At 30.2% G+C, this 16,826-nt stretch overlaps 1 long non-coding RNA gene across 1 annotated transcript; it reads left to right on the plus strand.

Annotated features, from left to right (window-relative positions):
• Positions 1-4,356: 4,356 nt before the first annotated feature.
• LOC128169011 (uncharacterized) lies at positions 4,357-6,942 on the plus strand. The gene is made up of 3 exons (XR_008241489.1): positions 4,357-4,534; positions 6,414-6,468; positions 6,755-6,942. It is a non-coding gene; the product is annotated as an uncharacterized LOC128169011 (long non-coding RNA).
• The last annotated feature ends 9,884 nt before the right edge of the window (positions 6,943-16,826 follow it).

Here is a 16,826-nt window from a genome sequence, read left to right on the forward strand (position 1 = left end):
ACAACATCAACTTGAACGTAAAAAATATCGTGAATCTATACATTATGTTTATTTCTTTATGTTCATTTACAATTAATTTTTTTTTAACTTATGATGTTAGTTAATATTCCTTGTGAAGACAAATCAATTGAATTGGTGTATGGATTCTATCATATCGTTTACTCGTATAAACAAAACAGTGCATGGCTACCATGCATGCCGCTTTTCAACGAATCAAAAGCATATTGTAATGCAAATACTTATAACGCGATGTGTTTCTTTAATACTAATATTTGTATAGTTCCCATAATTAAATCTTTAATAGTCAATCAACATTATAAAATACAATGATATTGTGTGGTAACTTCAAACAATGGACGCCAACTGCATGTGTTAATCGCTTTACAAGATAGTGATGACATTGGCTAGCAATTTAACGACCAAATTAAAAATTCAAGTTTAAACGGATTTACCTACATTCATGTTTTACCACGAACACCTTGCAAAATGTAATGATACGACAATTATGCAATCAATAAGCTAAAACGTGCAGGTGAATGATGATCAATCCCTAGATTGCTCTAAAGATGTCGATTCAAGGAAGGAACGATGACCTTGCTTGCTTGATTCTACTTATCTCAACACTCAATGCGACAACGACCTTAACCATTTATCAAGGTGCAGACAACTACAGGCGAAACATAACGTGCAACCTTTACAGGATGAATCACATATCCTGTTTGAGCACATCATGTTTTTATTTCTGCTGACACATAATGGTAAATAATTAAAATTCTGTAATTAAAATTCATAATAACCATTTACTGGACAGACAAAGTCAGTTTCCATAACAAAAATGAAAAACCGGATTTCTTTTCGGCAAATCTTATGAAAGCTTGTAATTTTATATGTTGGTGACTCAGTTTCAAGTTTTACTTGTCAACTAAAATATTTTAATATATTACAAATTTTATCAATGTACAAAAACACGTAATAAATCTCCCAGATATAACACAAAGATCTCCGAAAGAAAACACTTGTCTTTTATGTGACACCTCTCCTTATGTGAATGGTTCAAATATGTACATGTGCATATAATTAAACATACATCTATATCGATCTAATATCTAATGGGTTTTTGATTGAGAATGATAAACAATTTGCAGTACGGTCAAATCATACTTCCTTGCTCTACTGCCCTCGACGTTTTACAAAAAAAAAAAACCCTGCAGCGTTTGGTCAGGTGACACTGGTAATCCGTAGTCCCATTGTAAAGCTGTATCACCTACGTGTCCTTCTATGGAGTAGATTCATCGATCAATTTGTGTAGTAAACAAGCAAGAGTTATCTCTCAGAATATAATTGCCTTATCTTTCTTTATTATGTTAATGAACCTCATATATACTGGAAATGATATTTTGATCATTGAATTTGATAAATTACTGTTCACAATACATGCATATAAAAATCCTCGTTACTTTATTTTGGTATCAAAACATTAAGATGCATTGCTACTATATAAACTTGTTTTTTGAACACAGTGTTTTTTACACGAAGAACCAAAAAAAAAAAGTCAAAAAATTACGATGTATCATCAACAAAGACTTAACTAATGTACATGAAGTTGTACTTAAATTCGAGTTGTGTAACTTAAGAATAGTTTAATATGTCTGTATATATTGTGAAAACACAAAACATGCATGTAATATTGAGGGTAACCAGCAGAAACACCGAAAGAACTTAATTACGAATACATTTCCGACCTGATACTGTTTTAGTATCATAATTTGTTTTATACAGAAACGAGGAAGGAAATTCAAGTTTAATAAATTAATTTCAAAATTGAACAAAAATAATAAGAACAACCATGCTTGATTCATATACTGGTATTTGTCCTAAATAACATGTAGCGTATACGTGTAATTATATCGTTCTAGTCACCGTGATGTTTGTGAATTGCAAAAGTTACTACTTGTTATCAATATTGTTTGCAATTAGTTTAAGAGGATTCTGTGGAATCTGTAAAAAGTAAGAACATACTTCATTGTTTTCCAATCACTGTATTCATTTCAAATTAGAATCTCCATTTTCATTTTTCACATTCGTGTTCTGGAAGCTATTTGTTTGTTTGTTTGTTATTTGTTTGTTTGTTATTTGTTTGTTTGTTATTTGTTTGTTTGTTATTTGTTTGTTTGTTATTGTTTGTTTGTTTTGGCTTTTTATTTAATTCGTTTTTGTATTTGATGATTAGGTACACTGTGGGGTTTTAGTAAGATCTTTCGAAGGATACTTTCTCATTTTATAGTACATGTATGTAGTACAGTATACTTATACAACGTTTCAAGAAAAATTAACAATATTGTCTTACAACAAGAAAGATGTAAAGATATCTTTGTATCGGCAACTCTAAGAAAAGTCATACGTGTTTCTTCTCGTTATTTATTTTTTTTAAATCTTAATTTTGTCTAAACGAATAATATTCTCAACTGAATCGTCTACATGTTGAATTATAAAGTACGTCTAAATACAAAACATTAGACAAATGGGGGGGGGGGATACATGTATGGAATTATTATCAACACTTAGTTTCTCACATACACACAACAATAAATCTTTTATGATGATCTGAGCCTGGTACTAATATATTTTTGATAATTATGTCTGTTAGGATTACTCGTATTATCATTACTTTAAACAATATCACATGTACCTGTTACCACAAGAATCACACCATGATCAGAATGGCAGATAATCAATAATCTTTTAAAACAAGACGTAGCTCACCTTTATCTGCGAAGCTTATGAAACTTGTTATCGATGTGGTTCACAGACAATTGTTTTTAGAGAATCGCATAATTTTATAATTTTAGGTTTAATAGGTGGCAGTAAAATTATATGTACTATTTTATATACATGTGTACCGTATTCATAATTTCAGTTTTTATCACTTAATGATGACGGATTTCCAGAGATTTACCTTGATAATGAATGGTGTTGGGAACATGTCCAAATATATCTATTAAGATTAAAAAATTTGAAATCAGAAAATATACAACTATTCTCGTTTGTTATTGTTTCGTAATGTTCGAAACTTCATACAGATCTTAAAAAAATCCATAATCTGATTTATATTTGGATTTATCCTTTTACTTACTCACGTAAATTCAAATTGATTTCTGGTTTCATGCTTTAAATATTGAAAAAAAAAATCAGGTAGGTGGCATCCACGTGTATCATTTAGTGTTTGTAGAGTTGATTTCTATTTTCAATTCTATTTTAAGTAGTACCACCGTAATATGCTGCTTTGGATTTTATTTGAACTCCGTTACCTACACCTGTAAAAGTAAGGTATAATGATAACACAAATGAAATTTGATAAATTCATTTTAGCTGAAATTATTAAAAGTAAAACAGAAAATAACATACATTCATCGTCCCAATCAGGCTAGCTTCATCGTATTTCATGATTGAAATATCACTTGGATTTTTGTTGATTGTTTTGTTTTGTATTCTGTTTTTACTTGTTTTTATTTATTGAGGGTGGGTTTTTTGTTTGTTTTTTTTTTTTTGTATTGGTTGTATATATTTGTACAGTTGTATTTTAATCATTTGCAAACGGTTTTTTGTCCTGTCTTGAATTCACCTAGACACAATTAGTAGTGGATGTTCTTTCTGTTGAACACACTTATCAAAAAATTCTTTTCAATTCGCCCAGTCTTTATGTGGGCGGCTGAAAACGAAGACAAAAGGGGCAAAAATAAAACGAGAGAAATGTCTCCAGATAAACATTAAAGTTTTTTTTATTTAGAATGTATGTCAGGATACAGTGGACGGTATTGTACGACTAGATGTCCTTATCCTACATATGGAAGCAGATGTCAAGGATATTGTGACTGTAGCAATGACACCTGTGATGTGTCTATTGGATGCAAAATCCTAACAACAGGTGTAAACTTCTCTTTCTTTACATTTCTAAGCATCTGTCTTACATGAACCTGTTGAAATAAAAGATAATGTTTATATCAACTTTCAAACAGATCAAAAGCTCATATTCAAGACGTCATGTTCATAATTGCACAAAGCTATGATTTGGATGTTTTATTATGATTTGAAGTTGATTCTTTTGTTTATATTTTGTTTTGTTCTCTTGAAGCTATTAGAAATAGAAAGCATTTTCTATAAGTTCTCATGAAGATGAGCTTGTTTGGTACGTAATGAAAGCTTCTGAGCAACATTTCAGTAATTTTAATCACGTAAAAAAAAAAAATTATTTTCAAATTAACTCATCTACAAAAATGTTAACATGTTTTTTTTTTTTTTTTTTTTGGTTTTTTTTTTTTATATATTTCTCTATTGAGAATGCATTTATATAACTTTGATAAAAGGTGACAAATGCCATGACAAACACAAAAAACAAGAGTTTGATTTCGTCAGGACAATAGTTAAAGAAGCCTCAAATAGTGTATTTTTTCCAGTCTTTACTTTAAAGATCTGCTAAAGAGAACGTCCCAAGCCAGTTCTGTTGAAAGAGATGTAATATGGATCAATAATAAAGGTATGTGTCGTGTAATCTGCGGTCCGATTACTTTGACTTGCAAGCGTGCTATGGTATAATCATAAACATTTTATTTCGAAGTAAAAAGGAAAAAAATGAAAATAACGCGTAGAACGATATTTTAACTGACACCAAATGCTAAAACACTTTACCACATCCTATTGAAGAAAGTTGTTGTTTTCGTAAGCATGACAATCTTTGTAAGTGGAGTTTTATCTCCATTTTGAAAACATCGATTGTCATCTCATACAATGTATGACCCTTAAAACTTTATAAAACTGTTTAAATAATTGTATCAAAATCAGAATATCAGAAAAGAATGTGTAGTCTTTGATGTATAGAATGGGTGAAGTGCAAATGGTGTCAATCCTCCGAAAATAACATTTGTTAAACAAAGTAATTCATTGTGGGTGTTTTTTTCTTTTGATTTAATGGTTTTTTGAAGCTTCTTTTGAAAAAAAATTGTGAAGTTCAACTTGTTAAATCTTTTAAAGACATTGGCCAAGAAAATCATTAGTTTATTATTAATTTCGCCGATATTATATTTTTACGAGGACTTTTTCTTGATTTCAGAGAAGTTTTCAATATTTCAAAGCATTACATTCAAAACATCAATTGTTTTTAAAACAGCAGGATCTATAACTGATAGTCACCTTTTTCTACGAGGTCTTTGCCCAAAGTAAAAAGTGTTTTTAGTTGTACGAAAACAATGCGAATTTTCCGTGCAGCTATCGTAAGACAAGGAAATACATCAGCACGATTGACTTGCAAGTGACCAAAATTGTGAATGTTTTACTTTAATTCGCAAGGCAACCATACGTCTGGTGCACAATAATGACGAAAGTATGATGCCTAAGAGTATCGCACGTTGCGAGTGCCAACTCGTCTTAAACAATGTGTACATGACATCTACGACCTGCACGTCCATTTGTCTTTTTTAACCAAAAAAAAAAACAAAAACACGATTTTTAACGCTACGATCAGCCATGCCATTGGAGCCAAGACTGGCAAAACTCGTAGCACCTAAACGATTACCAAACACGTACGATCAGATTTAACTGAGGTTTACAATAAACGCATACATTCATTTATTATTTGATTTTATTGTCATTAAATACGAGAGAGAGAGAGAGAGAGAGAGAGAGAGAGAGAGAGAGAGAGAGAGAAAGAGAGAGAGAGAGAGTGTTTGTATACATGGATGTAGTTTATAAAATTACACCAAAAAGGAAGCTAAACTATTTACACGTACGGTTCTTCTTCTTCTTTACCAATTTAGCAAGTGTTTGTAAGGTGGTTATTGTGTAATTCATACAATATCTTAATGCTACGCAATAGGCTCCAGTTGTAAACAATTTTGTTATTTCGTTAGAAAATATTTGGATGAATGATAAACTCCCCCGACTTAGAAAGCTGTAAATAACGATATATTTTATTCACAGCAGAATTAATCCATTAAAAATTCGTAAAAAGAGTATCATATGTCGAGAAAACACTTTTGCATAATGATTTATCGGTAGCGTTTTTGTGAAGTTAAACATTCTGTGAAAAGAGCAAGGTATTCGGTAACCCGTTTGTCTCCCAAAACAGAGAAGGATTTCAATTGTAAAACGTGTGTTAATTAAAAATATAATAAACTTAGACCAACAATTACTATTGTGAATAGAGAATCATTTAAACTTGAAATACTTTTCTAAATTATAAATGTGATTTGACAACAATGTGACTGTATGTATCTAAAAAACTGTATGAAAAATATGTACTTTTTGATTTTGATAACGAAAAGATCAAAAACATACCCTTTTTGTTGTGCCATAAACAGAATTTCGTCTTTAATTAGACTTTGACTTTATAAATGACCCCTGAACTATACGTTTTTTAGTCTGATTCCACAGGATGGAGTTTTGTTATTCAACTGAAAGAAATATGACTAAAAGGTACGTAGCTAAATGTGACTGAATGGCATAGTTCTGTCAAACACCGACCTTCCGTTAACACTCAGTCATTGAATAAATGGAAGAACTTATTATATGCTTAAATGCAGTTTTACTAGCACTGATATTTGAACTTAGGTGTAGCTGTTTTTTATTTCTCTTCAGAGGATCTAATATTAGTCTTTTTGGCGATTTATGGAGAAAAATAAAATATCCCAATTTAAAATTCTTTTGATGCAACACATTTCATTTGTGTAGCGTATTTTTTTTTTCTATATTTCTTTTTCAGAGGATGTGAACATGCTGTAAACAATGACAATTGTAACATATACATGTATACTATGTGTTACAGATACATGTACATTTACTCATTATAATAACTCTGATTATGACAACTAATAATGATAATCTAATAAAAAAAAATCTTTTCTTATTGCATAGTTTTTATCAACATTATAAACAGGGGCTTTATTTTGTGTTGTGTTGAGAGACATGTGATTCATAATCGACTGTGATGAAACTGATTTTCTGATTAAGGATACTTTGCAAACAGTAATAAAAAACAAAACTATTGTTTATATCTTCATTTCTTTTCCAGAATATATTTGCTATTTATTCGTTACTTTTAAAAAACAAAATAGAGAGTGTGTTGTTAGGATCGAGCATCAAATTCTGCTTGAACTGCATTTTTTTTAATTATTGCGAGAATTTAAAGGGTTTAGTTTATTAGCACATTGAAACTTATTTTTCTCAGGAAGTCGTTAAATCGTTTATCTAAAAACTGCAGTGTTTCCTGAGTTGTAACACTTATTCAATTTCCTCTTTATTTAAGGAAATTAAATTATAGCATACATGTTAATCAGTGAAAACAAATAGAGTCGATTGACCTTATTAGTCCGTGAGGGTGAAATAATCAGTACTGCATTTATTCTTTTTTTGTACCCAAATCATTTTCGCGGCAATATCTTAAATATTTCGCAGAAAGATGTACATGGTATTTGTGCAATGAAAACAGGTCGTTTTCGAGATAGGAAAATAGTGTTAATTTGAAATTTTTTACATGAAAATATGCTTTTCATCTATTCAAAAATGATATATAATAAAAATCAAAAATCGTGTCAAAATCTGTATCACACCAAAAACAATCATCGACCAATAACAGCACTCTGGGCTTCGGCCAGCTGGAGGTGGCCTGGGGTGCTGATATTGGAGTATCGGTTTGATATGAGGTGTAATATAGATTTTGCCATGTCTATTCTTTTTGTTTTCTATTTATTTGCACAGATTGAATATTTTGTTGGATCTGAATAAATGGACATAACTACTATTGTAACGTGTAAGGAAATAGAAAATGTACGCTTCCAACATTGAAATTTGTTACTTGATTTGAATGAAGAAAAAGGAGGACATGTGATAAGTCGTATTGTCCCTGTTTTTCTCCTTTACAAAATACTAGCTACTTTTTTACCGCTTAAAAATATCAGTTTAAATGAAAAATTGCGTATGATCTAAGTACATTGCTCTAATTGATCAATATTCACAAGATGACAATAAAATAGTTTATGTCATACAACTTAAGTGTGTTTGGGATTCTATTATTATTATTATTATTATTAATTCTAAATTTCTTTAAAAATGTTGAAAGGATATTATAATTTTACAAGTTGACTTTCATTTCTAAACCTTGCTATCAATGATGTATTTAATATGAAGGAGACGATAAAATCTAGATTATGAACAATCATAAAGGACTCAACAAAGGACTCTATCAAACAACTGAATTAATTGCAATAAAAATCAGATATCTGAACCATTTTTTATGATTGCAAGGTCAATATTTTATCCTTCATGCTTGAAATTTTCAAAACAAAGTTATTTAATTCACCAGCCCTTTCAAACTGCAAAACATACTATCATAATGTTGTTTTTTTTACCCACAATTATTAATAAACGTACTTATATTATGGCAAATTTGACATAAGTACAAAACATTATGCTGTTGTTTTCAGACAATAACAAATGATGTATCTATACACAAATGGTCACGTAGATGGCTAAATCAGAACATGTTAATCTATAATATTAATGATAATATATCTTTGTAGCTTCCTTTCTTTCGTACCCAAATTATCCATTTTTTATCAAATGGAATACATATGTTGTCAGTATGTGCTTCTTCATTCCGTACTTAGACAGATACAATCACTTGTGGCCGTGCAGTCACCAATAAGAGTTATCTTCCTTACAATAAGATGGCGTTATTTGGATAGGCTAATAAATTAGTTGTCATTAAATACTCGTCCATGCTGTTTTTACACAAACCCTCCACTTTGAACACAAATACCATATAATAATCTAACTACCCAAAGTTTATTGTTGATTGTCTTGGTCACATGATTGCATTGAATTCGTCCGTTTTTAACATCAACGGTGTATATCTATTTTTTATTTACAAAAACATTTTGATACATCAAGTCAACTTTTATATTGTTCCAAGTTTTGCAACAAATATTAAATATACATAACATTGTAGCACTTGTTATAGAGTTTAACAATCCTAGTTAACATCTATCTATACAATTAGAATTTTGTGATGATTTACTTTCTGAAAATGTTTGGACTTTTAAGGACATTTCTAAAAGCAATATGATAGAATGATCATTTTAGAATTAACAATTTAATATTGCTCAACTTGAACAACTAATTTTCACTGTTCAAAGTACAAAGTGTATAGAGAAGTGTCTAACACTAAGATTCAATAAATTTAACAATAAAAATGTCACTTTTTACAAAATTAATACAAGCTGAAATAATCTAATAAAAGAGAACGTGTACATAGATAATTTAAATATAAAACCGATGATGTAGAAATGGTTTATACCTATTTCTGTTTTATTTTCGATATAAAAAAAACAATTAAATCTGCTATTTCATCTTATAAACAACTTCGCCATAAAATAGTATGAAGTCCTTAAATGGCATCTCTGTGGTATACAATGCATGATTGCATAAAAAGGTTCAATAAATCAATAGCATCAGAGCTAGAGTGGGAACATCTCTAAATGCAACGCACATTTTACATGTGATAATCCTTTACTTTAAAGTGCACCTCTACCTCTAAGTTACTAAGATTTAAATATAGTGTAATTAAGAATGTCTATTTTAGTTACCTGCTACATAATATGTACGTCTATTTGGAAAAAATAAATTAATGATAAAACCTGCATATATGATAATTGCATTTAATTTTATTAATATATCATTTACATTTCATTCTTTAACAATAATCGCTCATCTATAGCAGTAATTCTATAATACGTCCTCGAAAAATATTTTATTCAAGGAAGTCATCAGGACAGGCGGATGCGAGAGTGCGTGTTATAAACTTGATAATTTAAGCACTTTTAAACTTGAGGTCAATGATATAACTAAGGTCTGCTCATTAAAAGTGTTCATTTTCGAAAATTTTATACAATGTACATGTATAAGGGAAGGCATAGTATATATGTGAGTCAATGTGTATTTTGGGCTCAGATCGGTCCTTACATGGTACATGTACTTACATGTCCTCTTTCTCATTTTTAACAATCGAACAGTAATCAATTCCTTGTACTGTGAAGCTTTTCACTTAATTAATCTTGAAAATATTGTTATTATCATAGTTATATCTTATAAGTGCATGTAGCACATTTATTACATGGAGTTACATAGGTAGAAATAGAGGTCGTGTACATTATTGAAATTATGTTAAGCCGTATAATCTTGAAACATAAATTGCTAACCATGAGGTTTATAATAAACACCTTATATCGATTTTAAGTGAAATGTACATAAATACAAAAAAGCAAAAATTCCTCAAGTTAACACAACACGCAATATTTGCATCATAATTAATTCTAAAGCTATGAAAAAAAATAGGTATATGGCTTATTGAGATCGACAATATGTTAAATGTTCTTCAATCAAATAATTAATTGTTACATGAATCTAAAATCAGTGACATTGAGGAGAGATACATGAAAAAATAGAGAGCAATTGTTAAGATTAGACGGAGATAAACAGAGACAAGAAAGAGGAAAACAAGGAGAAAAAAGTTCAGTAGACGAATGTTGCCGAAAGAGAGTGAAAAGTATCGTTATTTTATCATAAATGGAACTTAGATATAGATATAAGAAAGAAACTGGACATTTTTAAAGTAGGATGCGGGCATATTTGAGTTTAGGAATCGCTATAAAAATTGTCAAATATTAGTGATTGTGAATGCTTTTCAAGTTTTATTTTCCCTTTGCAATTGTATACATTATATATATATTGGATTGACAGGAAGCAATTAATTCACTCATAAATCGGATGTTTTCTACATTGAGGGTTCACACAGTCCAAAGTACATACATCGTCCCATTTGCAATTTTATTTGAATGTCCCTTTTATCAACTAAATTAAATTGTATCAGCATTCTTACAGTTAATGGAGGTGCTGAGTAGTAAACATATCTAATTAGATAGAAAAAAGTTCATTGTGTTAAATTCAATGAAATATCACATCTTATGTACATCACTAAAAATAGATCTAGAACTGTAATAACACATTGATTAAAATATGATTAATATTCTCACGAAAACTAAACATATCCGAGTGTTATCCTGTATATATATATATATTTTTAATTTTTCCGTGAAAACAAGTGTTGTGATCTATATAGCTAAAAAAAATTACAACATTGAAACGTGAAGTCTATTGGAAAATGTGTGACAGTATTTGTTAATGCCAAATTAAAATCATAAAAAACATAAAATTCATCAGTACAAATAATGCACATACTATTTTAACTATTTCGTTATAAAACCAAATGTCTAATTAAATAATTATGTATACTGACCAAAGTGTTTCTCTAATATTTTTTTTTATAATACAAACTACAATCAATACAAAAACTGGTTTTTTTTATCATCAGCCACTGCCTAACAGGTCGATTTTTTATATGAATGTAAAAAGTAACTCTGCACACAATTATATGAAGCATTGTTATCAACGTATACTGTTGCAGAACAACTTGTCTTCGCAACGCCGCTTAACCCAAAGAGGACGTGTGGTTAAACAAAATCAACTGTGAAAACTAATCAAAATTATTTATAATGCAAAAATGTACTGGTATTGTGTTTATTTGTATTCATTTATTTAAAAAAGTAGTCTTTTGTGCACAACTTTGTTGAACTTTAACCCCTGACATGACACACACTCAAAATAAAAATGAACACCAGAATACTAGTGTGATAAATGACCAATCTCTTCAAGACAACGTTGCTTTGTGGATACAATGTACGTTGCCCTACCTACGGCAACACCTAAAGCACAGATTTTTCTAAATCATAATACCGATCTTCTAATGTCATGACTTATAGCTTTAGCGTTGTTTAATCAACCAAATCAGGACGTCTATCAAGTCAGATCTAGTTAGTCTGAGATGTTTTTATGTACATGCAAGAAGAGAAGTTTTCATATCTCTGAGTCTCTATCTAACCTCTTATTGGGCGTAAATATACTTCTATGAGATGGTTTTGGGACTGTTTGTTTCGATTTAACGCAGCAATTATTTGCAATCGTTTATCTTGCCTTTCAGATGGTCGATTCTTACCTACGTGAATTTAAGTGTATCAACTAGGTATACTTCTTAAAAAAATTTAATTTTGGCGTTAGAAACACTATGGATTGTTATTTCTATTTATATATAAACATTCCTTTAATGTATTTCTCATTCTGTCTCTCCCGCTAATCAATCGTGGATTCTCTTCCCCGTCGTGCCAGGCAGAGCTCATTACAGTATTAACTTTTTATTTGCACGATTTTTACAAGTTTTGTTTTTGATAACTTATACATTGTTTATGCATACAATATGTTTATATCACTGTAGAGGCGTTTTGACATTTAGTGCAAACAATTCAATGTTCAGATAGGGAATCGAACATACGATGCTCCCTACTTGCATCGTCTCAGTCCATCCAGCTGAAATTGCGTAGTACAATACGCTTGGAATTAATATGCAATAGACTAATGTCCCATCCAGGAGAAGTCAACTTCCTCTCAAGCTCTTATCACCACGGTACAAGAGCCAGAGAACAATCTAACTTAACATCACAAACATTGGATAAAACTGTATTTTTTTTAATTTAATAAAAATTCAAGTCTTTGTTAACATATTTTGCAAAATTGAGTGTTTGGAAATGTTTACTTAGATTTTGCATTCTTTATATAAACTTCGTTAATTTTGAAAAAAAAAATTGTTTTTGTTTAGAAACAATAACTCGGTAAACCTAATTAATTTATTTGTATTGCTAAGTTAAAACGTTCACTAGGATATGCATATCCTATACTGCGCGAAGTGCTTCTCAGACGATATGGTCACGTAACAACCAAATTCAAATTCCTGTGAAATTTCTAGCATTCCTGTTTCTTACTTTCATTTACATTCTAAAAAAAAACCTTCGGAATTGTTAAAACTATTGAGATTTTATTTAACCGACCAGCAAAAAGAGCGTGCTATGATCACTGTGACGTCATAAAAAAAGTTCACCCAGAATGAACGTTTTCGCTATTCTAGAGGTTCATATAAAGAAACTTTGCAAATGTAAATATAGAAGAATGTTCAACACTCAAAATTCATTAATAATGAATATACGTGCGATTTGCAGAAATGGGTATTTATCATATTCAATTAAATGCATGATAATTGTACATAGATAATATAGTAGATAAGTAATGTCGAAATAATCTATACGTCTGTGTGTGTTATTTGTAACATATTTATATGCAAAATCAAGACAAATTAATCGACGGTTTTATCTAGACAACTCATTTTGTAAAATAGTATGAAAAACTAAAATATCATACTTGTGATATATTACGTAAGACTGTCCTTGAAAACAGTCGGAATGCTTTTAGAGCTAGACGGGGACATCGCCAATTCGCGAGGAACATTTTACATATGTTAGATCCTTACTTCATAGGGCATCTACTAAGTATTCCTTTACATATCACAGATCGGTCAATTATTTGAAATGTTTGTAGCAAATAAATTTAAAATGGAAGAATCATATCAACCATTCAAATAGCAAGCTGCCTCAATGATCTTTAAATTTATATGTTAAGTATATCATGTTCATCACATATTCGTAACAAATAACTGTTCATTTGTAGCGCTTATTTGACACCTCTTTCTTGAAGTGTATTTACTTAAGTAAATCATTATGAGAAGCGGGTGCAAAAGTGCATGTTTTAAAAACTTCATAATATATCCACTTTTTAAACAAGTGTTTTAAAAATTGAGGTCAAAGATATAACTAAGGTTTGCTAATAAGAATTATTTGTTTCCCTGATTTATAAACAATGAATAAGGAAAGGCGTGGCGTACATGTGATTCAACTTGTAATTTAGGCCCAGAATGATCCCTACATGGTACGTGTAGGCCTCAGCATTCTCTTTTAAAATAATTGAACAACAATCACAATACTGCGTGCCTTACATTTCCTTGTACATTTAAGCTTTTTACTAAACTTATCTTGAAAATCTTAATATAGTTCTATATTAGCACATTTATAACATGAATATATAGATGTAGGTTGTGAACATTATCGAGATTTTGTAAAGCAAAAAAAAAATCTTTGAAACATAAATGGGTAATTGTGTTGTTTATTATCAACACCATGTTTAATCTTTAAAATAAAATGATTATAATTGTTAAAACGCAAACATTGCTCATGTTGATATATAATTGCAACATTCAAATCATAAATAAATCAAAAGCCATCAATAAGGAAATGGCCTAAAGAGGTCGATATTGTGCTTTTTTTTACAAGTATTTTATAATCGTTATAAACAAGTAAATTAAATTTATCCGCCAAAAAGTACTTCGGTACAAAAATAGAATACGGAACTAGGGGTAATTCCAAGAAAGATGAATAAGAAAAATGGCCGCAAGGTAAACAACCAAGGCATGTGTGGAGAAAATAAAAAAGAACTACAGGAAGTCCACTGCCTGTCGTGACCAACTATTTCAAGTTGGAAATGACTCCCGACGGGTAAGGGTACTAATACTAAAGATTAATTATTTATATGAAAATATTTAAATAACAAATGCATAATACACAGGTCAAATGCTACGTCATACTCGTCAACGGAATCATAACGATACACAGGCAAACCACTAAGACATCGAAAACATTCATACAGAATTAAAAACGAAATAAGGGCATTATAATGTTACAATTACTTTATCTTTAATTGAATTAAGATATTGTATAAGAAAGAAACAGGGCATTTTAAAAGTATATTGAGTGCATGTATCCAGGGATAAAACACAGAAAGACAACAAATATCAAATACTTGTAATTAAGTTAGAATTACATTTCAGCTTCATTTTCCCTTTGTAATTGTATACATCGCTTTTGAACAGCTGTGTTTATTTATGGGGATAATTACCATTGCTTTATTGGCTTAAACATGACAAAAATGACACATTTGACCAACACTTTATTTTGGTTTCCTTCAATGAAAAACAAACACAAAAACAAAATCAAAGTGTCATCATCACCAGTGAGTGTAGCGTACGTAGCTTTACAAAACATGAGGGCCAAAAACGATTTCAACCCGTGTCTATTCAAAGCCAATGGCATGGAACATTTTGGTAAAAACATTTATTAATGACTTCGTAGATTAGCGAAATTAAGTGACATGTTAAGAGGTGTATGTAAAGGAATTGCACCACCGGCCATCTCCGTCTGTATGATTTTTTTTAAAAAGTCAGTTTGCACTTTTGCCATTATTTTTATAAAAAAGGTAGTTTATGAGGTTACTATACATAAATATATGCATGTATGTTTATGGATGATTTTTGAAAAACATTTTCAAAAAAACATACATCTGTAATAGTGGCAAAACATTTGCTTAATAACATGAACGTGGATAAGCATGAAGCAGTTGATCCGCTCAGGAATCGTACATTGAGGGTTCACGCAGCAATACTCACATACATCGTCTAATTTATATTTGAAAGTCCCTCTTCAACTGAATTGGATGTTACCAACATTGTTAGAGTGCTTGGAGGTTTTGAGTTGTAAACATATCTAATTATATATCAAAATATTATATCATATGCACATCAAGTAGAAATGAATTTGGACCGAATAACACGTTGATTCAAAAACGATTAAAAAAATTTCCACAAATAAATAAGAGTTCTTCCTACATTTTTTGATTTTTCCGTGCAAACAGGTGTTGTGATCTACATGTATAAAGCTAATTACAACATTGAAACGTGAAGTATATTGGAAATGGTTTGATAATATTAGTTTATGCCAAATTAAATTCATCAAGTAAATAACCTTTCAGTTATCATGTATTAGTAAAAATGATAGATAAAGTATTGTAAATATTTCATTATAAAACAAAATGTAACATTAAATATGTTCACGGACAAAAGTGCATAATATTTGTTAATGATATAAAACACAATCCATGCATACAACTGTTACTAATAACGGCCGCTAGAAGGTCAATTTTATGATATGAAAGTAGACAGTGACTCTGCCTTTATATGGATCATTTTAATCAACATCTAGTATAACAGAACAACTTGTCTACGCAACGTAGCTTTGCTCAACAAGAGCGTGTGGTTAAACAAAATCAACTCTTAAAATTAATCAAAATTATTTATAATGACAAAATGAAGTTGTATTGTGTTTCCTTGCACTCCAATCATTTTTTTAAATCGTCAGATGTCCTCAACTTTGTTAAGAACATTATGGGGATTACGGCCGTTCTATTTGCGCTAGCGTCATTGTTTTCTATAGTTAATAATGATGGATATTTTTTTAAAGTGTTTGTAAAAATCGGTAAAGTACCATATGAAGGTTTAATGTCACTCCTGACATGCCACACAAAAAAAAAAATGAACACCATAATATTAGTGAGATTAATAACCATTCTCTGCAAGACAACGTTGCCTCGTGGATACAAAAGAAGTTGCCCTAACTGCGGCAACACTTATATTTTAAATCTTAATACCCATCTTCCAATGGCAAAAATTTGCTTTATTGTGGTTTAATCAACTAAAACAGGACGTTTGTCAATTCAGATCTGGTTAGTTTGAGATAGTTTTATGTCCGTGCCCAAAGAAAGTTTTAATATCTCTGAGTCAGTATCTAAGTTCTTATTGGAAGTAAATGTTTTTCTATAAAATGGTTTCGGAACTGTTTGATTGGATTTTACGCAGCAATTATTACCATTCATTTATTTAGCCTTTGAGATGATCGATTCGTACTTACGTGGATTTAAATGTATCAGCTAAGTATACTTCTTAAAATACT

This window comes from Crassostrea angulata, unplaced genomic scaffold (genome assembly GCF_025612915.1).
Source record: "Crassostrea angulata isolate pt1a10 unplaced genomic scaffold, ASM2561291v2 HiC_scaffold_77, whole genome shotgun sequence".
Lineage (NCBI taxonomy): Eukaryota > Metazoa > Mollusca > Bivalvia > Ostreida > Ostreidae > Magallana > Magallana angulata.